This window comes from Scyliorhinus torazame, chromosome 17 (genome assembly GCF_047496885.1).
Source record: "Scyliorhinus torazame isolate Kashiwa2021f chromosome 17, sScyTor2.1, whole genome shotgun sequence".
Lineage (NCBI taxonomy): Eukaryota > Metazoa > Chordata > Chondrichthyes > Carcharhiniformes > Scyliorhinidae > Scyliorhinus > Scyliorhinus torazame.
Window position 1 is genome coordinate 83,029,598 of NC_092723.1, and position 27,267 is coordinate 83,056,864.

The 27,267-nt window shown below is 48.8% G+C and overlaps 1 protein-coding gene across 1 annotated transcript in view; it reads left to right on the forward strand.

Moving 5' to 3' along the window:
* The first annotated feature begins 279 nt into the window (after positions 1 to 279).
* Positions 280 to 27,267, forward strand: part of LOC140393981 (DENN domain-containing protein 2D-like) — a 229,233-nt gene continuing 202,245 nt past the window's right edge. The window contains exon 1 of the mRNA XM_072480697.1: positions 280 to 354. The gene's annotated coding sequence lies outside the window, so the exon portion shown is untranslated. The remainder of the gene's footprint in view (positions 355 to 27,267) is intronic.

Consider the following 27,267-nt stretch of genomic DNA (forward strand, 5'->3'; position numbering starts at 1 on the left):
ACACACGGGGAGGACGTGCAGACTCCGCACAGACAGAGACCCAAGCCGGGAATCGAACCTGGGACCCTGGAGCTGTGAAGCAATTGTGCTATCCACTATGCTACCGTGCTGCCCCGTTTGGGGCAGTGTTGGTGAGATGGAAGGAATTGACACTGATAACGTGCTTTAATTTAAACTCAATGCAGCAATGAGGTCAGAACAGGAAGAGAAGCTGGCAGCGAGAGACCACAAATACTGAGTAGAAGAGGGGAACCAGTTTGTTAAAATATCTCAGACTGCTGGTGGATTGATCGAGTCTATTGTAGCCAGCAGCCTGCTATCGAACGTGAATGAGGAATTACGATTCCCTTTGAGGTAATGATTCTATTCTACATTGATTTTTGTCTCTCTATTTGTAACAACCTCTCCATGTGGTGACAAACTAAACTCAAATTCAGAGCTGGCTTTTAAAATTAAACATGTCACCGTGCGTTAGAACAGACATCACCAAAAAGGAAGTAGAAATTTTCAGTGTAAAGATTACAATCCCAGTAACGTTTAAAATAACATGTGTGTGATTGTGATCTCTATATCTCAGACTTGCTGTCTGAATTAGGATTAATCTTGTGTTGTGTGGGATCCATGCCCATGAGATACCTGGGTAGAGTTTACCTTGAACATTGTTCCTGCATTTACTCTGACAGAGCAGACGTCCATCCAGCCAGGCAGGACTGAGTTTGAACTTGAGTCTTCATAATATAAGTCCCAAAGCTCATTCGGGGCACAATCCCCTTCCGCCTTCCCATCCCAACTTACCCTCATTAACACATGCATTGATGCCACTGAATGGAAATATCTAGTGTAAAGAAGGGTGGTGGGGAAGGGTCCATTCATCACCAACAATGGATGCGGACAAGGTCTAATGGATCACAGAAGAGTGGAATGAGCCTGTTACTGCTCACTCGGGTGGTGAAGAAGCTTCAATGTTACACAGAAATGTTGCCTTTGCATTGGCGGGGCATTTCCCGATCCCACTGACTATGCCCAGATACTGGACTTGCTGAGGATTGACAGCTGAGGCAAGAGGACATTTAATGGACACAAAACAGGAAGGTACGCTTGTCAGGACATTTCTGTTTTGGTTTTGCTCCCAGAATAAATGATGCACCAAAGTAAACAAGAGCCTGCATCTCCTGACTGGTGGGAGGCCACCATCTAGTTCTGAAGCTGGTGGTGCCAATCCAGCAGGAATGCCCTGAAGTCTTCAACAGTGAAAGACTAATCTCATGATGGTACGGCCGCATTTGGAGTATTGCGTACAGTTCTGGTCACCGCATTATAGGAAGGACGTGGAGGCTTTGGAACGGGTGCAGAGGAGATTTACCAGGATGTTGCCTGGTATGGAGGGAAAATCTTATGAGGAAAGGCTGATGGACTTGAGGTTGTTTTCGTTAGAGAGAAGAAGGTTAAGAGGAGACTTAATAGAGGCATACAAAATGATCAGAGGGTTAGATAGGGTGGACAGTGAGAGCCTTCTCCCGCGGATGGAAATGGCTAGCACGAGGGGACATAGCCTTAAACTGAGGGGTAATAGATATAGGACAGAGGTCAGGGGTAGGTTCTTTACGCAAAGAGTAGTGAGGCCGTGGAATGCCCTACCTGCTACAGTGGTGAACTCGCCAACATTGAGGGCATTTAAAAGTTTATTGGATAAACATATGGATGATAATGGTATAGTGTAGGTTAGATGGCTTTTGTTTCGGTGCAACATCGTGGGCCGAAGGGCCTGTACTGCGCTGTATTGTTCTATGTTCTATGTTCTATGTTCATGGACACTGCTTTAAGAGGGAAATTCAAGGAATGTTCAAGTGAGGGGCAGCACGGTGGCACAGTGGTTAGCATTGCTGCCTACAGCGCTGAGGACCCGGGTTTGAATCCCGGCCCTGGGTCACTGTCCATGCGGAGTTTGCATATTCTCCCTGTGTCTGTGTGGGTTTCACCCCCACAACCCAAAGATGTGCAGGGTAGGTGGATTGGCCACTCTAAATTGCCCCATAATTTGAAAAAATTATTGGGTACTCTAAAATTTTTTTTAAAAGGAATGTTCACGTGGTTGATTCAAAGAATCCATAGAGTCCCTACATTGCAGAAGGAGACTATTCAGCCCATTGAGTCTGCACTGACTCTCCGAAAGAGCACTCTACCTAAGCCTACTCACCGTCCTATCCCCATAACCCCGCAACCCCACCTATCCTGTGCATCTTTGGACACAAAGGGGCAATTTAGCATGGCCAATCCACCTAACCTGCACAGCTTTGGACTGTGGGAGGAAACCGGAGCACCCGCAGGAAACCCACACAGACATGGGAAGAAAGTCCAAACTCCACGCAGACAGTGACCCGGATCGGTATTGAACCCAGGTCCCTGGTGCTGTGAGGCAGCAGTGTGCATCATGCCATTTTATTTTGCATCAATTTTTAGTTATAGGAAAATGGGAGGTGGGATATAAAAGCTGTCTGATGGGCAGTGGAGTATTATCCAATTGAATCATCACCAGCCCGTTGGCTTTCCCAGAAGTATAGGAAGTGAGGCGCTGTGAGAACAAAGGTGGTGATCAGCCGATGGCAGCAGAGTGGGGCGGCAGGGAGTGGTGCGGGGCAAGTCGGTTGGAGAATGCAACCCCTGTAACAAAGCCTCCAGCAAAATATCGGACCAGATTTAGCTGATTCCAACCCGAATACTGCAACCAAAAACTTGACCTCTTGTGTAGGTGAGCAGGGAGGCAGATACCATGCTGTAAAGACACTGATAGCTAACATGCAACAGAAAGCTGGCATATCCAGGGGCAAAGATGTTGAGCTGCAGGCTGAGACCTGTGGACCTATGGAGCAGTATTGTACAGAAGTACAGGGGGCAGCTCTCCTTACACCCGGCTCATATCAGCTTTACTTCAGAAACTGGATTCCTCCCCTGTCTATAGGCCGCTGCCTACATTGAGAGTTTCCATGGTAACTCACTGCCACTACTGCATGGACAAGCCTGTTAATCAGCTGAGATAACCTTTTGAACTTCTACAAAACGTTCAAACTGTTGGCTGCCTATTGTGACACTCACCTTTTAAGGACCCTGTAAATGTAACTAATACCCAGTCATCCATTTCCCCCTCTAGTAACCTTCCTGGAACTTTCTGAGTTTGCATATGCCTGTGAATAATTATGCAAATGATCTTACAGCAGTGAATGTAGGCATTCAATATTATGGTAACACAGATTGTCAGGTCATTGTGCCATTTGATACCTTGCTGCACACCAGGCTTGTGGAGAGCTAATGGAATGAAAAGGACAGCAGCAGCATGGGTATGGAATTGGCTGAGTGACAGGATACAGAGAAGGTGGTGAATGTTTTTTTGTGGACTGGAGATAGGATTGGAGCAGGGTTCTCCAGGGGTCAGTGTCAGTATGCCTGCTCTTCCTGATATATATTAATGAGTTGGTGCAGGGAATGATTTCAATGTTTGCAGATGGCAGGAAATTTGGAAGCATTGTGTGTGTGAGGAGGATAGTGTGGAACTTCCAATGAACGTCAACAGATGGTGATCATTCACCTGAGGAAGGAGCAGTTCTCCGAAAGCTAGTGTTTGAAACAAACCTGTTGGACTTTAACCTGGTGTTGTAAGACTTCTTACTGTGCTCACCCCAGTCCAACGCCGGCATCTCCACATCATTGTAAAGGTGGTGCAGGGATAGAGAGACCTGGGGTATGTATGCACAAATCATTGAATGTGGCAACGCAGGTTGAGAAAATATATCTGGGATCTTGGGCTTTATAAATAGGAGCAGACAGTACAAATGCAAGGAAGTTATGTTAAACTGATATAAAACACTGGTTCACCCTCAACTGAGTAATTGTGGGCACCAGTTCTAGGCACCACAGGAATGATGCGAAGGTAATATGTTGCAGAGAAGATTCAGGAGATGGTTCCAGGGATGAAGAACTGGGGGACGGGGTGGGGGAGACTGGTTCTATTCCTGGTAGGATCTTGATTTCCTGTGATTGGCAAAAGGAGCAATGGTGATATGAGAAAAAAACAGTTTGCAGAGTGAATGGTTAAGATCTGGAATGCCTGAGAGTGCGGTAGAGATTTGACTTAAAAAGGAGACTTGGATTTTTATCTGAAGAGAAAGAGTTTGCAGGGCTACTGGGAAAAAGCAGGGGAGAGGCACTGGGTGAATTGCAAAGAGCTGAACCAGACACAAGCTAAATGGTCTGCTTCTGTGTTGAATTAATTGGATGATTCTACGATTCTATTTTGTCTATAATTTCGCACATCAACAATTATTATGGTACTTTGATCCTATATGAAATGCCAAACCTTTACAGGTATTACGGTATTTTCTGCCCTCTCCCATATTAATACATGGTATTATTGTTTGTCTTACCTTTAAGGCCCTTTATTTACAAGTATTATGATATAAGTGTATCTTAAATGTACAAGTATTTAAGAACTTTCTGCCATTCTCCCAATTGCTCTGTCTCCATTGCTTGTGTTCAGATGAAGTGTGCTTCCAAACCAGTGCTTCCATCTTTGTAGCATGTGTCCTCATGTGTATAGAAACATAGAAAAAAATAGGAGCTGGAGGAGGCCATTCAGCCCTTCGAGCCTGCTCTGCCATTCATTATGATCATTGCATCATCATCCAACTTAATAGCCTAAACCGCTTTCCCCCATAGCGTTTGATCTCCTTTGCCCTAAGTGCTATATCTAACTGCATCTTGAAACCTGCAATGTTTTGGACTCAACTACTTCCTGTGGAAACAAATTCCACAGGCTCACCACTATCTGGGTGAAGAAATGTCTCCTCATCTCAGTCCTAAATGGTCTACTCTGCAGCCTCAGACTGTGACCCCTGGTTCTGGACACAGCCACCATCGGGAACACCCTTCATGCATCTACCCTGTCCAGTCTTGTTAGAATTTTACAGGTTTCTATGAGATCCCCCCTCATTCTTCTGAACTCCAGCGAACACAATCCTAACCGATTCAATCTCTCCTCGTATGTCAGTCCTGCCATCCTAGGAATCAGTCTGGTAAATCTTCGCTGCACTCCCTCGAGAGCAAGAACATCGTTCCTCAGATGAGGAGACCAACATTGCACACAATGTTTCAGGTGTGGCCTCACTAAGGCCCTGTATAATTGCAGCAACATCCCTGCTCCTGTACTCGAATTCTCTCACAATGAAGGCCAGCATACCATTAGCCTTCTTTACCGCCTGCTGTCCCTGCGTGCTTATGTTCACTGACTGGTGTACGAGGGCACCCAGGTCTCGTTGCGCATTCCCCTCTCCTAATTTATGGCCATTCAGAAAAACGTCTGCCTTCTTGTTTTTGCTACCAAAGTGGATGACCTCGCATTTATCCAATTATACCACATCTGCCATTCATTTGCCCACTCACTCAACTTATTCAAATCACACTGGAGGATCTCTGCATCCTCCTCACAGCTCACCCTCCCACCCAACTTGGTGTTACCTGCAAATTTGGAGATATGACATTTTGTTCCTTCATCTAAATCATTAATATATATTGTGAACAGCTGGGGTCCCAGCACCAATCCCTATGGTACCCCACTAGTCACTGCCTGCCAGTTTGAAAAGACCCGTCTCAATACACTACCCCCAATCCCATGCACTTTAATTTTACGCACTAACCTTTGTCAAAAGCCTTCTGAAAGTCCAAATACACCACATGCACTGGCTCCCCTTTATCAATTCTATTAGTTACATCCTGTATGTTGTCATGACCTGCACACAGGAAGTGACGTGTTGGTAGTGTGGGAGTTCTCACCAGTGTGGCCACAGGCGTGGTGTGAAAGAGCTGCTGAAGATCTTATAGCCAAACTGGTAGTTGTCCACAGCCATGCCCCTCAACCAAACAGTCACGAGGTCGCCTCAGGTGGTGCCCTGTATGTCAGGAACTGACGTCATGTGTTACGGTGCCCAAACCAGCACCGCCAACTGCCACTGAGGTTGCCACACTAAATGTCTCTGCACTGGTGGGCATGGAGCCCCTCATCCTCCCAATGCAGCAAGCACTGCAGTCATTGTGCACACCCAGGAATGCCTGATGCCATCCACCATGTGCACAATAGCCCGGGTGCATCCCAAGCACGGCCAACATGGGGGGCGGGGGGGGACAATGGCACAGTGGTTAGCACTGCTGCCTCAAACACCAGGGACCCGGGTTCGATTCCAGCCTTGGGTCACTGTTTGTGTGGAGTTTGCACGTTCTCCCCCTGTCTGCGTGGGTTTCCTCCGGGTGCTCCGGTTTCCTCCCATAGTCCAAAGATTTGCAGGTTAGGTGGATTGGCCATGATAACTTGGCCCTTCGTGTCCAAAGGTGGGGTTATGGGTTATGGGGGATGGGGTGGGGGAGTGGACCTAGGTACGATGCTCTTTCAGAGGGGCGGTGCAGACTTGACGGGCTGAATAGTCTCCTTCAACACTGTCGGGATTCTATGATTCAATGAACAGGTGTGGTTGCATGCTTGGGATGACTGAGCAGACCAGACCTCAAGCTCAAGGACTATGGTTTATACATGTGCCATATTTTTTTAAAAGAGGAAAGGTGGGGAAGGAACACGCTCGGGCATTGCGACAGGTGTTGTGGCCCAAGCACATGCTCTGTGCAATTTAAAATGTTCAATGTTCTGTTACTGCATTCAACATTGCTCTTGGCACATGAGTGTGGTTTATCCCGACTAAAATGGAGAAATTGTAGAATGTGTATATTGCCATGACCTATACACGGGATGTGACAAGTTGGTAGCGTGGGAGTTCTCACCAGTGCAGCTACAGGCATGGTGTGTAAAAGCTGCTGAGGATCTTATCGTAAACTCGTAAGTTCAGGTCCTTTGTCATCATACCTACACAATCCAGTACCAAGAAGCGGCACGGTGGCACAGTGGTTAGGACTGGTGCCTCACAGCGCTGAGGACCCAGGTTTGATGTCGACTCCCCGGCCACTGTGTGTGTGGAGTTTGCACATTCTCCCCGTGTTTGCGTTGGTCTCTCCCCCATAATCCAAATATGTGCAGGTTAGGTGGATTGACCACGCTAAATTGCCCCTTAATTGGAAAAAAATAATTGGGTACTCTTAATTTATTTTAAAAAGAAATAAAAAACAATCCAGTACCTATACATGGGGCGGGATTCTCCGATAATGGGGCTAAGTGTTGACGCCGTCGTAAACGCCGGAGCGTTTTACAACAGCGTCATCTGGCCGCTAGGGGCAGCGATCCTGCGCCGCACAGGAGGCCAGCACGGCACTGGAGCGCTTCACGCAGCTCCAGCTGTTGATACGGGTGCCAGCAGGGCCGGCGCGGGTCCGTGCATGCGCCGGGTTACCATCTCCGCGCCGGCCCCCGGGCAACATGGTGGAGCCTTACAGGGGCCCGGTGCGGAGGAACATAGGCACCCCCCTGGAATTAGCCCGCCCGCCGATCGTTAGCCCCCGATCATGGATGTGGCCAACGTGGAGGCTCCCCAACCCCCCCGGGGCTGGATCCCCCACCCCCCCACCAGGATAGCCCCTGAGATCCTGCCGGTGTAGGACCACACACGAGCGACGGCGGCGGGACTCGGCCGAACTCGGCGGGCATTCTGCCCGTTGAGCGCGGAGAATTGCCGGGAGGGGCCGTGTTGAGTGGCCTCCGACCGGCACCGTGGCGACTGCGCCGGCGCCGTTGGCGGCGATTCTCCGTACGTTGGAGAATCGGCGGTCCGACGTCGGAGCGGCACTCCGATCCAGTGCGTGATCGGAGAATCCCGCCCATGGTGTCATAGATATCATAGAATTTACAGTGCAGAAGGAGGCCATTCGGCCCATCGAGTCTGCACCAGCTCTTGGAAAGAGCACCCTACCCAAGGTCAACACCTCCACCGTATCCCCATAACCCAGTAACCCCACCCAACACTAAGGGCAATTTTGGACACTAAGGGCAATTTATCATGGCCAATCCACCTAACCTGCACATCTTTGGACTGTGGGAGGAAACCGGAGCACCCGGAGGAAACCCACGCACACACGGGGAGGATGTGCAGACTCCACACAGACAGTGACCCAAGCCGGAATCGAACCTGGGACCCTGGAGCTGTGAAGCAATTGTGCTAACCACAATGCATCCGTGCTGCCCCTGTGTCAGGAGCTGCCTGAGATGTTACAAGGACTCTGGCACATCGTCGCACCGATGATAACATCGGCAACAATTGGAAAAGGTTTGCAAAGGGATGGCATGTACATTGCCATGCTGGTCTCCCCGATAAATTAAAAGAAGTGCGAGCATACGCGCTGTTGAACTGAGCATGCTCTGAGGCTGCTGAAAAATCAGAATCTTTTGTTTTCTAAGGGGAGGAAGACCCAAAGGACACTGAGGTCATATTTAGGAAATTTGTACAGATATGTGTTCCCATAAAAAATGTCATCATGGACACACACATTTTCAACACCACCAAACAGAAACTCGATGAACTGGTACAATCGTTTGCCTCAACATTGAAAGTTCTGGCAAAATAATGCGTATTCGGTACTCTCACCAATGAACTCATAAGAAACTGTATGGTGTGTGGAATTATACAGTGATGCTGTGTTCAGTGAAAAAAAACTCACCATAAGACCACAAGATATAGGAGCAGAATTAGGCCACTTGGCCCATCAAGTCTGCTCCGCTATTGGATCATGACTGATATGTTCCTCATCCCAATTCTCCTGTCCTCTCTCCATAACCCCCGATCCCCTTATTAATCAAGAAATCCCCTTATAAATCAAGAACACCAGGTTTGCATTGCTGCCTCAAGGCGCTGAGGTCCCAGGTTCAATCCCGGCTCTGGGTCACTGTCCATGTGGAGTTTGCACATTCTCCCCGTGTTTGCGTGGGTTTCGCCCCCACAACCCAAAGATGTGCAGGGTAGGTGGATTGGCCACGCTAAATTGTCCCTTATTTGGAAAAAATGAATTGGGTACTCTAAATTATTATTTTTTTTAAAAAGGACACCAGATTTGTGCTTGAGGTGCTGTTACCTACAGGGCTACAGACCAAGAGCTGGAAGGTGGAATTTGACAGAATAGTTCTTTCTTAGAACGTAAGAACTAGGAGCAGGTGCAGGCAATTTAGCTTCTCGAGCCTGATCCACCGTTCAATACGATCATGGCTGATCTCATTACAGCCTCATCTCTACTGTCCTGCCCGTTCTCCATAACTCTTCAACCCATTACTGATTAAAAATCTGTCTAACTCCTCCTTAAATTTACTCACTGACCCAGTATCCACCCCACTCTGGGGTAGCGAATTCCACAGATTCACGACCCTTTGGTTGAAATAGTTTCTCCTCGTCTCTGTTTTAAAGTTTGCGACCCCTTACCCTGAGACTATGACCTCTCGTCCTAGAATGCCCCACAAGAGGAAGCATCTGCTCCAATTCTACTTTATCCATTACTTTTATCATCTTACACACCTCAATTTGATCTCCCCTCTTCGCCTAAACTCTAGAGTATAGCCCTAAACTGTTCAATCTCTCCTCATACGACAAACCTTCATCTCCGAATCAACCTAGTGAATCTCCTCTGAACTGCCTCCAATGCCACTACATCTTTCTTCAAACAAGGGGACCAAAACTGTGCACAATACTCCAGGTGCGATCTCACCAAGGCCTTGTATAGTTGCAACAACACTTCCTCACCGTTATACTCTATTCCTTACGTGATAAATGCCAACATTCCATTCGCTTTCTTTATTATCTGCTGTACCTGCATGCTAATTTTCTGCGACATGCACAAGGACATCCAGATCTGTCTACACTGGAGCACCCCAAAGTCTCTTCTTATTTAGATAATAAGTTGCTGACCCATTTTTCTGACCAAAATGGATGACTTCATACTTATCTCCATCAACCACATACTTAACTCCATCTGCCACATACTTAACGCCATCTGCCACACTGTGGCCCACTCTCCTCACCTATCTATATCCATTTGTGAAGTTCTTATTTCCTCATTGCAACCTACTGTCCCACCTATTTTAGTGTCATCTGCAAATTTAAGCTAGAGAACCTTCTTCCTTGTGTCCGAGTTGTTAATGTAGATGGTAAATAGTTGGGGTGCAGCACAGTGTGTTCTGCACCAAGAAAACATCCGTTTCTATCCTTAATTCCTTGGTGTTCCTCTTGGACTGCTCATTAAGCTCAGCTATGGCCTCCCTGCCAACTTTGAAACTGATCACCAGCTACTCATCACCATCCTCAAAAAGCCCCCCCATATTTCACCACAATGCCTGCAGCAAATGATGCTCAAGATCCAACATTAGAACCTCAGTTTGACCCACAAGTACGGTAAGGAGCTATACCTAGCCAATGCCCTCTCCAGGGCTTACTTACCCACAACTGAGCATTCAGATCATGAGAAGGACATTGATACTATGACAATTCAAGTACTGTGGTGGCTTAGCATTGAGGAACTCAAAGCTTCCCTACAAACAGATCACACATGCAGGCAGCTCCATAATGTCATCATGAATGGATGGCCCATGACATCAAAAGAGCTTCCCCCATTAGGCGGTATAGTGACGCAGTGGTTAGTACTGCTGCCTCACAGTGCTGAGGACCCAGGTTCGATCCCAGCCCTGGGTCACTGTCCATGTGGAGGTTGCACATTTCCCCATGTTTACATGGATCTCATGCCCACAACCCAGAGGTGTGCAAGCTAGGTGGATTGGCCATGCTAAATTGACCCTTAATTGGAAAGAAAGAGAATTGGGTACTCTAAATTTAAAAAAAGAGCTTCCCCAGGAGTTCTGCACTTTTTACGCCATGTGAGAGGAGTAAACTGTGCAAGGTGGCATGATACTGTTGAATGTTTGGTGGAATGTGAAGTATGCTCAGTAAAGCACCTCCACAAAAAATGCCTCTATGGCAACATGGACTTCTACTCCTCACTACCTAGTCTGCGTAATCTGCCAAGAGAGGGTCTATCTTAGCCAGCACAGAAAATGTTACTCAGACATATCAGGACCATGATTTCTGTCGCCAAGGCCCTGCTGCTACAACCCAAAGTGCAAATGAACATGAAGGAAGCCCTCATGAAATGGCGACAAAGAGGGAAAAGATACCATGTGTAGAACATCTGCAGACTCTGCACTCTGGAGCCGGGCCAGACAGTCAGGATGGAAACCACACAGGGCTGTGACAAACTGGCAGTGACCCAGAGCACTGCCCCCAAACCTAACAGTTATATGCTCACCTCAGATGGTGCCTTGTCTGTCAGGAACCAGCACCATCTGTTGCAAGTACCCAACCAGCGCCGTCACTGCCACAGAGGTTGACACATCTTTGTCAATCTGTCCACAATCTGTATCTCTGATGGGTTGTAGGGAGAATGAAGGAGAATCGGGATGAGAAACTTATCAGCCATAATTGAATGGCGGAGCAGACTCGATGGGCCGAATGGCCTAATTCTGCTCCTGTGTCTTATGGTCTGATGGAAAACTCTCCACTGGTTGGAGTCATACCTGCACAAAGAAAGATGGTTGTGGTTGTTGAAGTTTGATTATCTCAATTCCAGTGTCCTAGGCCCAACCATCTTCAGCTGCTTCATCAATGACCTTCCCTCCTCAGATACTGAAGCAGTCCACATGCAAATGCAGGAAGACCTGGACAATATCCAGGCTTGGGCTGACAAGTGACAAGTAATATTCGACCCACACAAGTACCAGGCAATGACCATTTTCAACAAGAGAGAAACTAATCATCTTCCCTTGACATTCAATGGCATTGCCATCACTGAATCCTCACTGGAAACATCCTGGGGGTTACCATTGATCAGAAACTGAACCGGACTAGCCACACAAAGACTGTGGCTACCAGAGTAGGTCAGAAGCTGGGAATCCCGTGGCGAGTAACTCACCTCCTGACTCCCCAAAACCTGTCCACAATGTAGAAGGCACAAGTTAGGAGTGTGATGGAATAGTCTCCACTTGCCTGCATGAGTACAGCTCCAACACTTAAGATGCTCAATCCCACTCAGGACAAAGCAGCTTGATTGTCACCCCATCCACCACCTTAAACATACATTCCGTCCACCACTGACACACAGTAGCAACTGTGTCCAACAAGTTGAACTGCATCGATTCACCAAGGCTCCTTCCACAGCACCTTCCAAACCTTTGACGTCTACGATCTAGAAGGAGAAGGGCAGCAGATACCTGGGAACATCACCACCTGCAGGTTCCCATCCAAGTTACTCGCCAACCTGACTTGGAAATATATCGCCGTTCCTTCACTGTTACTGGGTGAAAATCCTGGAACTCCCTCACTAACAGCTCGGTGGGTGCACCTACACCACATGGACTGCAGAGGCTCAAGAAAGCAGCTCACCTTCTCAAGGACAATTAGGGATGGGCAATAAATGCTGGCCGAGCCAGCGACACCCACATCCTGTAAAAGCAGTTTTAAAAATGTGATCCCCGGTACATTGGGAAGATTGAGAATTGTTTGGGTGACTTTTTCGTAGTCCATTCAGTCCACAAGCACCACCCTGAGCATTTGGTCACCTACAGTTAACTCTCCATCCCGATCCTCTTTGACCTTCCACACAATTTGACATGGAAACGTTTACATCTTTTTTTTGAACAGCTGGTAATGATACTTCAGTTTTTTCATTTAACCTTTTCTTGATCAAACTGTTGTTTCTTTATTTCCTCCCATTGTGTAGGATGTGCTAGGTCACGATTCTAGCACGGAACAGCCACAGGCCTATCAGGGTATTCACTTCAAAACAAGTTTCTTTACCCTATTGACAAGATGCACTTAGTGATTCACAGAGAAGGAACACTCCCCTCAGATCTGCCCATCTATCCCAGATATTGGGCAGCATTCTCCGACCCCCCGCTGGGTCGGAGAATCGCCGGGGGTGGCGTGAATCCCGCCCCCGCCGGTTGCTGAATTCTCCGGCACCGGATATTCGGCAGGGGCGAGAATCGCGCTGCGCCGGTGGGGGGGCACCCCCCGGCGATTCTCCGGCCTGGATGGGTCGAAGTCCCGCTGCTGGAATGCCTGTCCCGCCGGCGTGGATTAAACCACCTCTCTTACCGGCGGGACAAGGCGGCGCGGGTGGGCTCCGGGGTCCTGGGGGGGGCGCGGGGCGATCTGGCCCTGGGGGGTGCCCCCACGGTGGCCTGGCCCGCGATCGGGGCCCACCGATCCGCGGGCGGGCCTATGCCGTGGGGGCACTCTTTTCCTTCCGCCTTCGCCATGGCCTCCACCATGGCGGAGGCGGAAGAGACCCCCTCCACTGCGCATGCGCGGGGATGCCGTGAGCGGCCGCTGACGCTCCCGCGCATACGCCGCCCGGCAAAGTAATTTCCGCGCCAGCTGGCGGGGCACCAAAGGCCTTTCCCGCCAGCTGGCGGGGCGTAAATCATTCCGGCGCGGGCCTAGCCCCTCAAGGTTAGGGCTCAGCCCCTCAGAGTGCGGAGGATTCCCTACCTTTGGGGCGGCGCGATGACGGACTGACTCACGCCCTTTTTGGCGCCGGTCGGCGGACATCGCGCCGATTGCGGAGAATTCTGCCCCATATCTCAGGCACACAACTGCCTGACATCAGTGCCACATGGTGTGCCTCATAGCATATCCATTGTGTTAACCCCTTATACTGTACACGTAACCATTAAAATACACATATAATCTGGTTTAGCACAGTGGGCTAAACAGCTGGCTTTGAATGCAGAACAAGGCCAGCAGCATGGGTCCAATTCCCGTACCGGCCTCCCCGAACAGGCGCCGGAATGTGGCGACTAGGGGCTTTTCACAGTAACTTCATTGAAGCCTACTTGTGACAATAAGCGATTATTATTATTAATACTATAGAATCACAGAATGACAGTTGAAGACTTACGGAGGGTGTTTGCCACCCATGGCCATCTCAAAGTAATTGTGTCAGATAACGGCACTCCCTTCATTGGTGAGAACTTTCAGCATTTTGTCAGAACAAATGGCATTTGCCATATCAGGACAGCCCCCTGTCTCCCTGCCTCAAACAGGTTAGCGGAGAGAGTAATGCAAACATTCAAGACAGCGAGGAAGAAACAGTCCAGCAGACCACTACGTCTTAGGTTGGCCAACTTTCTTTTGTCTTATAATATGACAGCTTCTCCCGACCCCCCTCCCCCTCCCATACCACTGTGGGTGTCACACTGGCAGAATTACTGATGGACCATTGTTTAAGGACGGGCTGGACTTGATTTTCCCAAATTTGGCAGGGAGGGTGGAGGCACAGCAGGCCTCCCAGAGGAAACAGCACACTCGCTAAAAGGGGACAGACCATTCCAAGTGGACAATCTGGTCCTTGACACAAACTTTGCCTCTGGCCCACTATGGTGACCAAGTCGAATTGTGTCCAAGTTGGGCCCAGTCTCGTACATGGTGGATTTGAACAGCAGAGTAGTACAAAAACACGTTGACCACATGAGAAGCTGGGGACCCCAACCCAATCTCCGAACAGTTGGAGCCGACAGCCAGCACCAGTGCTCCTGTGGTGGAGTCGGAATAAAGGGGGATCCAGAGGAGGCCCCATAATTGATCCAGGAACAATCTACAGAAGGGAATAAACCTGAGGTGGACCCTCAGAAACATTCCGCTAAGGATGACGGCGCCATTAAGACTTTGAGGAGCCAAGTGGGGGATTAAGACAGTTCACGAGACCCAGGAAATCTCCCGATAGGGTAATGCTGTGATGGACGGTTTTGGACTTGCTTTCCTTTTTGTTTCCTCAGTGTCTTATATTGTATATAGTTATTGTATATCGCTTGTTTGTATATATGGTATTGAGGGACTTAAGAGAGAGGGATGTGGAGGGCAGCCCCTTTAGGAGGCGTGCCCTCACAGTCCATGTGACTGGCTCGGGACCTATTGTGTGGGAGCACGCGAACCCCGACCAATGAGGGCCCGGGGAGCAGGATGCTGGCCAGAGTGTTAACCCCTGTGTAGAGACCCTGTGCCTGTATATAAGTTACCCTTGTCAGCTCCCAATGAACACTTTTGTTCTACCTTACTGGTATTATATATATATATACATCCTACCTGGTATTTCTTCGAGCCTCCACAGAGGGAGTGCAACGAAGGTTCACCAGACTTGACCCGAGATGGTGGGACTGTCTTATGAAGAGAGATCGGGTCTGTATTCTCTCGAGGTTCGAAGAATGAGAGGTGATCTTAGCGAAACCAGGGGGCACAATTTCAAAATAAGAAATTAGAAACGAGATGAAAATACATGTTTTTACTCAGAGGATTGTGAATCTTTGGAATTCTCTACCGCAGAGGGCGGTGGAAGCGCAGTCAACGAGTATATTTAAGACTGAGATTGATTAATTTCTGTTGCACTCTGCAAAGAACTGCATGATCTGCTGATTATTCCCAGCATTTTCTATCTTTATTTATGGTATTGTAGTCTACCTGATCCTCAATTTCCTCCATTTGTAAGTATTATAAGTCCTGTCTGCAGTACTGCTCCAAATTTGGGCGGCATGGTAGCACAATGAGCGGCACGGTAGCACAGTGGTTAGCACTGTTGCTTCACAGCACCAGGGTCCCAGGTTCGATTCCCGGCTTGGGTCACTGTCTGTGCGGAGTCTGCACGTTCTCCCCGTGCCTGCGTGGATTTCCTCCGGGTGCTCCGGTTTCCTCCTACAAGTCCCAAAAGATGTGCTGTTAGGTAATTTGGACATTCTGAATTCTCCCTCTGTGTACCCGAACAGGCGCCAGAAGGTGGCAACTAGGGGCTTTTCACAGTAACTTTGTTGCAGTGTTAATGTAAGCCTACTTGTGACAATAAAGATTATTATTATTATATTGTTTTATTATAGGTGGTATGATAGCTACTTTCATTTACAGCAAGAGGTCATTCAGGCCATCATGTCCAGACCAGCCAACATAGATGTGATCACACTAATCTCATATCCAAAGCTTGACCCATAGAGGTTTCAGCAGTACAAGTGACTATCAAAATATTTCTGAGTTTCTGACTCAACCACACTTTCAGGCTGAGAGTTCCAAACTCCCACCACCCTCCGGGCGAAAAGGTTTCTCCTCAATTCCTCTCTTAGCCATCTACCCCATATCTATGCATCCTGATTATTGACCTCTCTACTAATGGAAAAAGTCCCTTCCAATGTGTCGTGTTATTCACCCTGGGGTAACACGGACCGCAACAGGATGCAGATGAACAGTAAAGCATACACCAAACGTAGGCGTTGGTTCAATACAATTTATTGAACTTCTGTAACAATGCACACAGCTGGCTGTGGGTTGACACTCTACTACTCTAAGTGTACTAACTCTAACTGACTAGACCAGGCTAGCTCTGTTCCACGTGTAGAAGGTGCTGACTGATATATGCACCATGAGTATCACTACAGTTGTCACCAGTGGAAAGAGGCAGAGTGCTGATGCCTCGTGTGTTTTATAGTTGGAAGCCCCCCCCTGGTGTTCTGTCTGATGATTGGTTGTGTTCTGTCCTGTATGTTGATTGGCTAACCTGGGTGTCTGTCACTGCCTGTTTTTACCTCATGATGTGCATGGGTGCATATTATGACATCCCCTCTTTTTAAAAAAATGTTGTCGGTTGCTCAGAGCATATACGACATATTTATCATAGAATTTACAGTGCAGAAGGAGGCCATTCGGCCCATCGAGTCTGCACCGGCTCTTGGAAAGAGTACCCCACCCAAGGTCAACACCTCCACCCTATCCCCATAACCCAGTAACCCCACCCAACACGAAGGGCAATTTTGGACACTAAGGGCAATTTAGTATGGCCAATCCACCTAACCTGCACATCTTTGGACTGTGGGAGGAAACCGGAGCACCCGGAGGAAACCCACGCACACACGGGGAGCATGTGCAGACTCCGCACAGACAGTGACCCAAGCCGGGAATCGAACCTGGGACCCTGGAGCTGTGAAGCAATTGTGCTATCCACAATGCTACCGTGCTGCCCACTACAGATATACAGATATTACAGATATAACTATATTACAGATATAACTATTTACAGCAAATGGTGAGTGAGTGCATATGTACATGTAAGGTGTCTAGCGTGCAGATACAGAACAATATGTACAAAGGAAATATTTATAAGTCCAATCTCTGGGGCTGGTGCCAGATCCTTGTCGATCGCCTGAGAGGTGGAGATGGGGCCGACGACACCTTGTCAGGCGGGATTGCAGCCAGATTGGTGGCCTCGCGGAGCGAGGTGTCCGGCAAAGGAACATAACGACAGCTGGGAACGTGAGATCCGGTGGTGGGCAGACAGGTTTGCGCAGTGCCCTTCTGTTGCGCTTGACAATGGATCCATCAGCCATGCGATCCACGAACGACCTGGGAGCAGCCTGTCGAAGAACAACAGCTGGAGCTGACCAGCCTCCACCAGGCAACTTGATGCGATCAGCATCTTCCGGAGATAGCACAGGCAAATCAGTAGCATGAGGATCGTACGTCAGCTTTTGCCGGTTTCTGAGTTGCTGCACCTTTTGCAGCACTGGGAAGTGATCCAGGTCAGGTAAATGAATGGCCGGAACAGTCGTCCACAGGTCATGATTCATAAGGAGTTGTGCCGGAGACATACCGGTGGACAGAGGGGTTGCCCTGTACGCCAGGAGCGCAAGTTTAAAGTCAGAAGCTGAGTCAGCAGCCTTGCAGAGCATTTGCTTCACGATATGGACCCCTTTTTCGCCCTTCCCATTAGACTGCGGGTAATGCGGGCTGGAGATGATGTGCATGAACTGATACAGCTTTGCGAAGTTGGACCACTCTTGGCTGTGGAAGCAGAGACTATTGTCGCTCATGACAGTGAGCGGAATACCATGCCTGGCAAATGTCTCCTTGCAGGCCTTGATGACAGTCCTTGATGTGAGGGTCGGACAGTTTCACCACTTCGGGGTAACTCGAGAAATAGTCAATTATAAGCAAGTAGTCACGCCCATTGGCGAGAAAAAGGTCGATTCCCACCTTAGACCACGGAGAGGTCACGATCTCGTGTTGCTGGAGTGTTTCTTTGGGCTGAGCAGGCTGGAAACGCTGGCAAGTCGCAGAATTGAGGACCATGTTGGAAACGTCCTCGTTGATGCCAGGCCAATAGACAGCCTGCCGGGCCCTGCGCCTGCATTTCTCGATACCGAGGTGTCCCTGGTGGATCTGTTTAAGCACTAAGCTCTGGAGGCTGCGAGGAATAACGATACAATCCAGCTTGAGGAGGATCCCCTCGACAACTGTTAGGTCATCCTTGACATTAAAGAACTGGGGGCATTGCCCTTTCTGCCAACCATTTGCAAGGTGATGTATGACCCGCTGCAGAAGAGGATCCTTGGCAGTCTCTTCTCGAATGTTGACGACTCGTTCGTCAGAGGCCGGGAGGTCGGGAGGTTGCTGTGCTCTCAATTTGGTGGATGAAGTCAACCTGTTCACAGGGCGAGGTGATGGAGTGGGACAGGGAATCCGCAATTATCAGCTCCTTGCCTGGAGTGTAAACCAATTCGAAATCATACCTGCGGAGTCGAAGGAGAATGCGCTGAAGCCTGGGCGTCATGTCATTCAAGTCCTTGTGAATGATATGGACTAGGGGTCTGTGGTCAGTCTCTACTGTGAAGGTTGGTAGACCATAGACGTAATCATGGAACTTTACAATGACGGTGAGGAGGCCCAGGCACTCTTTCTCTATCTGAGCATACCTCTGCTCAGTGGGAGACATGGCCCTGGACGCAAAGGCCACTGGAGCCCAGGACGAGGAGTCATCCTTCTGGAGGAGCACTGCACCGATGCCGTCCTGGCTGGCGTCCGTGGAGATTTTTGTCTCCCGCTCTGGGTCAAAAAACGCGAGTACCGGAGCAGTGGTGAGCTTTGCCTTTAACTCGAGCCACTCTGCTTGATGTGTGGGTAGCCACTGAAAGGCAGTGGATTTCTTCACCAGATGCCTGAAAGCCGTGGTGTGTGATGCGAGGTTGGGAATGAACTTTCCCGAGAAGTTAACCATACCTAGGAAGCGGAGTACCGCCTTTTTGTCTTCCAGGGTCTTCATGGTGTTGATGGCCTTGACTTTGTCCGAGTCCGGTTGCACGCCCTGCTGGGATATTTGATCACATAAAACTTGATTGATGACATGCCAAAGGAGCACTTGGCCTTGTTCAACTTGAGGCCGTTGGCATGTATGCGTCTAAAGACTTGTTGGAGACGAGATATGTGTTCCTCTGGGGTCGTGGGCCATATAATGACGTCATCAACATAGACCCACACACCCTCAATGCCCTCCAGCATCTGTTCCATGATCCTGTGAAAGATTTCAGAGGCTGAAACAATACCAAACGGCATGCGGTTGTAACAGTACCTTCCGAAAGGTGTATTAAACGTGCAGAGCTTCCTGCTGGACTCGTCCAGTTGTATCTGCCAGAAGCCACGCGATGCATCTAGCGTTGTGAAGAATTTGGCATGTGCCATCTCACTGGTTAGCTCCTCCCGCTTCGGGATCGGGTAGTGTTCCCGCATTATGTTTTGGTTAAGATCCTTGGATCTATGCATATGTGCAGTTCTCCAGAGGGCTTCTTCACACAGACCATCAAGCTGATCCAGTCAGTCGGTTCCGTCACTTTAGAGATTATACCCTAGTCTTGGAGCTCCTGCAGCTGCGCCTTTAAACGGTCCTTCAGAAGAGCTGGCACCCGGTGTGGTGCATGGATCACAGGCGTGGCATCAGGCCTGAGTAAGATTTTGTAGCGGTATGGCAGCGTGCCCATCCCACTGAACACATCCGAGTATTGTGACAGGATTTCGTCAATGTCAGCCTGAAGATTCACATTGGCAGAGGACATGGACGAGATTGAGTAGCTTGCATGCATGAGCACCAAGCAGGGAAGCCTTGTCAGGCTTGACAATTTTGAATCGCAGTGTGGCTTTGATGGCCTTGTTGGAGACATGCAGGTGACAAGATCCTAACGCAGTAATGGCATTGCCATTATAATCAAGCAGCTGGCAGGCCGGCGGAAAATTTGTTGGCTGCCTTTGGATGTGAGCAAGATCTGCTTGAGATATGAGATTGGCTGAAGCACCAGTGTCCAGCTTGAACCGGATGCTGCATTGGTTAACGTGTATGACAGCACGCCATTTGTCCGCAGAATCCAAGTTGAGGATGGGTAGGCATGTTGCTGAATTTGAGGAGGCCTTGTCATACGTGGTAATGACGGCCACATGATATGGGGACTCCAGGCAGTCGTCCTCTGGATCTGTGGTGTTACCAGGTTCCGAATCCGGCAGCTCTTGCTGCACACATCGAACGCGTTTGCGTTGGAACTCGGATCGCTGGCCCACGATCGGAGGTGCAGACCTGCACAAGGCTGCATAATGTCCAGGCTTCCCACAATTTAAACATCGCCTGCCTCTTGCAGGGCATTGCCGCTTTAAGTGGGCGGTGCTGCAGTTCCGGCACGCATGACGTTGACATCGTAACGCTCCGTGCGTCGTCGCACATGCACAGTGCAGTCAGCCGCCGCTCGCATCTGCACAGTGTGGACTTTGGCTGCTTCGTTCTCCCGTCCGTGGTGCGCATGCGTGGGACCCCGGGAAAAGCGTGTGAAATGGCCGCCTTCATCGATGCTAAGGCGCTGCATTCGGGCGATGGCCTGTACACTCTCTGCCTCGTGGGAGGCAAGTTGGTCCTGTTCTGCCGATTTAAGGCGGGAGTAGCGACTTTTCACCTGTTCATGCACTTTAAACGTCTCGATGGCTACTGGCAGGCGTTTTTTATTTTTAGGAGCTGCTCCCGCAGGGCGTAGGAGTGAAGGCCAAACATGATCTGATCCCTGATGAGGGAATTGGTCATGTCACCGTAGTTGCAGGATTGCGCTAATATGCGGAGATGAGTTAGAAAGGATTGGACAGGCTCATCCTTACCCTGAAGGCGTTGCTGGAGGACATAGCGCTCAAAGCTCTCATTCGTTTCGACTTCACAGTGACTGTCGAATTTGGCTAACACGGCCTGGAACTTGGTCTTGTCCTCGCCGTCGGCAAAAGTGAGCGAATTGAAGATTTGGATGGCCTGGTTCCCTGCAATCGATAGGATCAGCGTGATTGTTCTGGCATCGGCTGCATCCTCGAGGCCCGAGGCTCACTGTATAGACTGAATTTCTGCCTGAAGACCCGCCAGTTGGCGCCGAGATTTCCGGAGATCCGGAGCTGTGGAGGGGCCTGGATCTTCTCCATGCCGCTGGAAGGCATTGCTGGTCGTCATGGAATTATTCAAGGTAAATTACTTAGATGAAGTAGACTCCTGGTATCATCTCGTGTTATTCACCCTGGGGTAACACGGACTGCAACAGGATGCAGATGAACAGTAAAGCATACACCAAACGTAGGCGTTGGTTCAATACAATTTATTGAACTTCCGTAACAATGCACACAGCTGGCTGTGGGTTGACACTCTACTACTCTAAGTGTACTAACTCTAACTGACTAGACCAGGCTAGCTCTGATCCACGTGTAGAAGGTGCTGACTGATATATACACCATGACTGTCACTACAGTTGTCACCAGTGGAAAGAGGCAGAGTGCTGATGCCTCGTGTGTTTTATAGTTGGAAGCTCCCCTCTGGTGTTCTGTCTGGTGATTGGTTGTGTTCTGTCCTGTATGTTGATTGGCTAACCTGGGTGTCTGTCACTGCCTGTCTTTACCTCATGATGTGCATGGGTGCATATTATGACACTATGCACCCTATCTATGTCCCTCATAATCTTACACACCTCTATCATGTCCCCTCTCAACCTTCGCTGAAGGAAACAGCCTCAGCTGATCCAGTCTCTCCTCATAGCTCAGACCTTCCAGCCTAGGCAGCATCCTGGTAAATCTCCTCATCACCCTCTCCAGTGTGATCACATCTTTCCTATAATGTGGTGACCAGACCTGCACACAATACTCCACCTGTGCCTACCCAGTGTTTTCTACAGTTCCAGCATGCCCTCCCTATTCTTGTATTCTATTCCTTGGCTAATAAAGACAAGTATGCCATTTGTCATGTGCCTTCTCAACCACCTGATTGGTCAGGATTGGGAACTTAATATTCCAGGTTAAAAGGTTTCTAGGGCAGATAGAGAAAATGGTGGGGGGGAGGGGATGTGGGGGGGGGAGCAACCTTACTGATTAGAAACAGAATCAATTAATTGGTGAGAGAGGATATAATGAGGGGAAAGCATCCATTAGGGGCTGGTTTAGCTCACTGGGCTAAATCGCTGGCTTTTAAAGCAGACCCAGGCAGACCAGCAGCACGGTTCAATTCCCGTACCAGCCTCCCCGAACAGGCGCCGGAATGTGGCGACTAGGGGCTTTTCACAGTAACTTCATTGAAGCCTACTCGTGACAATAAGCGATTTTCATTTTCATTTTCATTTCATTTTCAGTGGAAACCTTGTGGGTGGAATTGAAGAACAGTAAAGGATTTAAAACTGTAATAGGTGTTGTGTATAGATCTCCTGGTAGCAGCTCGCAAGTGCTAGATTGTAGAAATGCAGAAATTAGGCAAATGTGTCGCAAAGTGATTTGTATTAATGGGGGATTTTTACATTTTTTTTGTTTTTATAAATTTAGAGTACCCAATTCTTTTTTTCCAATTAAGGGGCAATTTAGCCTGGTCAATCCACCTACCCTGCACATCCTTTTGGGTTGTAGGGGTGAGACCCACGCAGACACGGAAGAATGTGCAAATGCCCCACGGACAGTGACCCGGGGCCAGGATCGAACCCGGGTCCTCAGCGCCATGAGGGGATTTTTACTTTAACATAGATTGGGAGAGGCAGTCAAGCATCTACCAGAAAGGTAGTGAATTTCTGCAATGTGTCAGCGTTAATTTCCTACAGCAATATGTCCTGGATGCAACAAGGGGACAGGCAATATTGGATTTAGTAATGGGTAATCAGTCGGATTTAATTAGTCACCTAATTATGCGTGAACATCTATCAAATAGTGATCATAACATGCTCGAGTTCAATGTACCGTTTGAAAGCAAAAAGCACAAATTAGCTACTAGAATATTAGATATAGGTCTGGCCGACTTTATAAGATGAGAGAGTAAACGAGGAAAACATGCTAGTGGATATAACAAGTGAAGAACAGAGGAAGATGTTTAAAGAAATATTTAACGCAATACAGACCAGTTTATACACCTGAGAGGGAAAAGCTCCACTTCACAGAAAAATCAGCCATGCAGAACTAAAGAGATAGGGACAGCATAAAACTAAAAGAAAGGACTGACTAAAATGAAACAAAACAGCACAGGTCCTACCGAATGGGAAAGGTACAAAAACCAGCAAAGGACCATAAAGCAGCTTATAAGAGCGACTAAAAGGGATTCTGTAAGGAAACTTGCATCAAAATCAATAAGAAGTTTTATAGTTACATAAAAGGAAAGCGGGTAGTCAGTAACATTGTTGGCTAGTTAAAGACTGAAAGACATGGCAGACATGTTGAACAATTACTTGTTCTCAGTATTTATGGTAGAAAAGGAGGATAGCCTGCTGGAAGTACCGAGGACATTAAGAGTGGATCAGGGACTGGGACTAAAGAAAACTAACGTGAATAAAGCATTGATAATGAGGAAATTAATGGAACTAAAGAATGACAAAGAGTGGCTGGGAAATTGGTTGAATGGCAGGGGACAGAAAGTAGGGATAACAGATATGTACTCAAATGGCAGGATGTGACTCGTGGTGTCCCACAGGGTTGATAAAGATAAACTGTTTCCACTGATTGGAAATTCCAGAACTAAGCGGCATAGATCATAGAATTTACAGTGCAGAAGGAGGCCATTTGGCCCATCGAGTCTGCACCAGCTTTTACAAAGAGCACCCTACTTAAGCTCATGTATCTACCCTATCCCTGTAATCCAGTAACCCCACTTAACCTTTTTGGACACTAAGGGCAATTTAGCATGGCCAATCCACCTAACCCGCACATCATTGGACTGTGGGAGGAAACCCGAGCACCCAGAGGAAACCCACGCAGACACGGGGAGAACGTGCAGACTCCGCACAGACAGTGACCCAGCCGGGAATCGAACCTACGACCTTGGAGCTGTGAAGCAACTGTGCTAACCACTATGCTACCATGCTGTCCCAGAGTCTAAACATTAGTGCCAGACCATTCAGGAGAGATGTTAGGAAGCACTTCTACACCCAAAGGATGGTAGAGATTTGGAACTCTCTTCTACAAATGGCAATTGATGTGAGATCAGTTGTTAATTTTAAATCTGAAATAGATTTTTTTTTGTTCAGCAAAGGTATTAAGGGATATGGGCCAAAGGGACGTTTATGGAGTTAGGCCACAGATCAGCCATGAGCCCATTGAATGGTGGAGCAGGCTCGAGGGGCTGAATGACCTACTCCTGTTTCTATGTTATCTACCTGTCCTGCTTCCTTCAGGGATCTGTGGATATGCACTCCAAGGTCCCTCTGATCTTCAGTACTATTCACGGTCCTATCATTCATAGTGTCATCCTTTGCCTTGTTAGCCTTCCTCAAGTGCATGACCTCACACTTTGGGGTTGAATTTCATTTGCCACAGCTCTGCCCACCTGACCAGTCCACTGATAACCTTGTGCAGTCTGCAGCTACCCTCCTCACTATTTACCACCCTACCAATTTTTGTGTCGTCCACAAACTTCTTAATCATACCCCCTATGTTTAAATCCAAATCATTAATGTACCTCACAAAGGGCAAGAGCCCCAGCACTTTGTCCTGTCCTAGTGTCCCATGTTTACAAGTAAAATACGGTGACCCTGAGACGTTATAGAAATGAAGATTTCTGCAGTGTGAAAGTATAAAAAGAAACTAAAAAGCAGCGTGAGAGAACTCTCACGCTCAGGGTGAAGACACCTTGAACAAAACGAGAAGTAGTCTGATCCAGCTCCTCAGCAGTCTGCAGAAATCCCCAAACAGTGAGAGATTGCTGCAAGCTGTGTGCAATGAGCACTGAAAGACAGAACAAACTTGCATTTCCACAACACCTGTCACAACCTCAGAACACCCAAAGCACTTCACAGCTGATGAACATTACTGAAGTGTAGTCATTGTAATGCAGAAAATGTAGGACCAAATTGGAGACCCCTTGGGAAGAGCAGTGTGATAGTGACCAGATAATCTGCTTTAGTGATTGAGGGGTAAATGTCGGCCTGGATACTGGGAAGAATGGTCCTGCTCTTGGTCACAGAGTGTTAGAGGTCCACAGTATAGGAAAAGCCCTTCGGTCCATCGTGTCGATGTCAAAAATAACCACCAAGCTAATCTAATCCCATTTTCCAGCACTTGGCAAATAGCCTTGGATGCGCTGGGATCAGAAGTACATATCTAAATACTTCTTAAATGTTATGAGGGTCTCTGCCTCCACCACCATTTTCAGGCAGCGAGTTCCAAACCCCCACCACCCTCTGGGTGAAAAAGCTTTCCCTCACAACCCCTCTAAACCTCCTGCCCCTTAACGTAAATCTATGTCACCTGGTCATTGATCCCTCCACCAAGGGGAAAGGTTTCTTCCTGTCTACTCTATCTATGCCCTCGTAATTTTATACATCTCAATAATGTCCCCCTTCAGTCTCCTCTGCTCCAACCTCAGTCTATTCAATCTCTCTTCATAACTGAAACCCTCCAGCTCAGGCAACATGCTGGTAAATCTCCTAATTTCCTTTTTAAGTTTCCTCTTGCACATTTTATACACCTCTAGGGCTTCTGCTATTTTGAGCCCTCAATATCTGCCATAACTCTCCCTCTTTCTCCTTATCCAGTGCTTTATGTCCCTCAATATCCAGAGTTCACTGGATTTGTTGGTCCCACCCTTTTTCAATAGTGGTTGTAAGATCTCTAGCATTGATCTGAGCGAGCAGGCGAGGCCTTAACGGAACACAGCCCTCCGTCAGTATTGCACTAACAGTGTCGGCCTGGATCTAGATTCTTTATCAGAGAATAGAATCCCTACAGTTCAGAAGGAGGCAATTCGGCCCATTGAGTCTGCACTGACCCTTCAAAAGGCCACCCTACCTATGCCCAATTCCCCATCTTATTCCTGCAACTAATAATCTTTATTGTCACAAGTAGGCTTACATTAACGCTGCAATAAAATGACTGTGAAAAGCCCTCAGTCGTCACATTGTGACGCCTATTCGGGTACACAGACAGAGCATTCAAAATGTCCAAATTACCTAATAGCATGTCTTTCGGGATTTGTGGGAGGAAACCGGAGCACCCGGAGGAAACCCACGCAGACATGGGGAGAACGTGCAGACTCCACATAGACATTGACCCAAACCGGGAAGCAAACTGGGACCCTGCCGCTGCGAGGCAGTAGTGCTAACCACTGTGCCACCATGACACCCCGTTAGAGCAGGGGGTGGGATTCTCCGACCCCCCCACCGGGTCGGAGAATCGCCGGGGGTCGGTGTGAATCCCGCCCCCGCCGTCCTCCGAATTAACGAGGGTCCCGCCAGCGTAAATCAAGGTTGGTCCCTTCCGGCGGGACCCAGCTCCGTGGGCGGCCCCCGGGATCCTTGGGGGGGATGCAGGGCGATCTGGCCTCGGAGGGTGTCCCCACGGTGGCCTGGCCCGCGATCAGGGCCCACCGATCCGCGGGCGGGCCTGTGCCGTGGGGACACTCTATTCATCCGCGTCAGCCTTGTACCGATCCGCGATGGCCGACGCGGAGATGACCCCCCCGCGTCTGCGCGGAGGCCCTTCGGCGCCGGTTGGCGTGGCGCCAAGCCCCTTCCCGCCAGCCGGCGTGGTGCAATCCACTCCGGCGCCGTCCTAGCCCCCGAAGGTGCGGAGGATTCTGCACCTTTGGGGCGGCTCGACGCCGGAGTGGTTCCCGCCAGGGTTTGCACCGTTTTTCCCGCCCCAACGATTTGCGCAGAATCCCGCCCAGGATTTTTCAACGTATGGGTTATAACCCACGGGCGGCTGCCGGGAGGGTCACAATATGTTCAGTTACGCAGTTCCCGCTGCAGACCCCATCGTGGGAGAAGCACCCAATGCCGCCACCATCTTTTACATCAAGAATGGCGGTCGATGCCGCCTTTTAAATGAAAATAAATGAGGCTGTGCAGAATCTTCTGCCCATAAGCAGCGGCTTTGGAGTAAAGAGCAGTGAGCAGGTGACACGCCCTGCATGTACAGCTGACGTCAAGCGCCCTCCAAGTGCCTGCTTTTGGCACCAAATCGCACA